The 1,636-nt window shown below is 58.9% G+C and overlaps 1 pseudogene; it reads left to right on the top strand.

The window, feature by feature from the left end:
- Positions 1-375: 375 nt before the first annotated feature.
- On the top strand, positions 376-1,258 carry LOC105714450 (spermidine synthase-like; annotated as a pseudogene).
- Positions 1,259-1,636: the final 378 nt, after the last annotated feature.

The raw sequence follows: 1,636 nt of genomic DNA, 5'->3' as shown, positions 1-1,636 counted from the left end.
TTCGTCCTCTTACACTAATGGTTCTCAACCTTAGCTGCACATTAGAATTACCTGGCAAGCTTTACAAAATTCAACAACTGGCCAGGCAAGGTGGCTCACGCCTGTAATCCCAGCACTTTGAGAGGCTGAAGCAGGCAGATCACGAGGTCAGGAGTTTGAAACCAGCCTGGCCCGCATGGTGAAACCTCATCTCTACTAAAAATACAAAAATTATCTGGACATGGTGGCGGGCGTCTATAGTCCCAGGAACTCAGGAGGCTGAGGCAGGAGAATCGCTTGAAGTTGGGAGGTGCAGGTTGCAGTGAGCCGAGATCGCGCCACTGCACTCGGCTCTGCGCAGCCTGCAGTTCTGGCCCGTGCCCCGCCTCGCCGGTCATGGAGTCCGGCCCCTAGGGCCCAGCTGCCTCTGGCCCCGCTGCCATCCACGAGGACTGGTTCTGTGGGACCTGCAGCCTGTGGCCACGCCAGGCCTTGTCGCTGCAGGTGCAGCAGCTGCTCCAAACCCAGCGCTTGTGCTCCCAGGACATCCTCACCTGTAGCCAGACCTATGGCCAGGTGCTGGTGTCTTATGTGTCATCCAATGCACAGGGGGGGATGAGTTCTTCTCCAGGAGCTGATTGCCCACCTGCCTCTCTGCAGCCACCCCCCCCCCCGCCCCCAACAGGTGCTGACCATCCAGGTCCTGCGCGAGGTGGTGAAAGACACCGCTCCACGGAGTCTGTGGTCCAGTGTGAGATCATCGAGGGTGTCATCCAAGTCCCCAAAACGTTCCTGCTGGGCGTGGCTGTTGGCTAGTCTAGCTTGAAGCTGACCCTCCATGTGGGTGATGGTTTTGAGTTCATGAAACAGAATCAGGAGGCCTTCCATGCGACCATCACCGACTCCTCAGACTCCATGGGCCCAGCGAAAGTCTCCCCAGGGAGTCCTATTCCCAGGTCATGAAGATGGCCCTCAAGGAAGAGGGCCAGGGTGAGTGCCAGTGGCTACACCTGGACCTCATCCAGGAGAGGTGGCAGTTCTGCCAGTCACCATTCCCCCTGGTGCCTGCTGCACCATCCCCACCTACCCCAGCGGCCAGATGGGCTTCATGCGGTGCAGCCAGAACCCGAGCACCAACTTCCAGGAGCAGGTGCAGCCGCTGGCACAGCAGCAGGTGGCGCAGATCCAGCTGAAGCGCTGCAACTCCAATGGGCACCGCACCACCCTCGTGCTGCCCGAGTTTGCAGGCTCTGAGTGCCGGAGCCTTGCAAGGCTCTGAGTGATGTGAGCTGAGCCCAGGCACCACCACCGATGCCACCCAGAACCTCAGATCAGGGAGCCTGCAGCGTGCCTGGGCCCCTCCAGCCCTGGGCCAGACCTCCTGCCAGCTCTTGCCCACCATCTCTCTGCCTTCTGTTGTCCCTCACTCACCAAACACGTGTATTTGTAGGAAAAAAAATTCAGGGCCGGGCGCGGTGGCTCACGCCTGTAATCCCAGCACTTTGGGAGGCCGAGGCAGGTGGATCATGAGGTCAAGAAATCGAGACCATCCTGGTCAACATGGTGAAACCCCGTCTCTACTAAAAATACAAAAAATTAGCTGGGCATGGTGGCACGTGCCTGTAATCCCAGCTACTCAGGAGGCTGAGGCAGGAGA

Source organism: Aotus nancymaae, unplaced genomic scaffold (genome assembly GCF_030222135.1).
Source record: "Aotus nancymaae isolate 86718 unplaced genomic scaffold, 86718_ANA_hifiasm-v0.15.2.pri h1tg000018l, whole genome shotgun sequence".
NCBI lineage: Eukaryota > Metazoa > Chordata > Mammalia > Primates > Aotidae > Aotus > Aotus nancymaae.
Note: the sequence above shows the minus strand (reverse complement) of the source record. Positions and strands in the feature narration are given on the sequence as shown.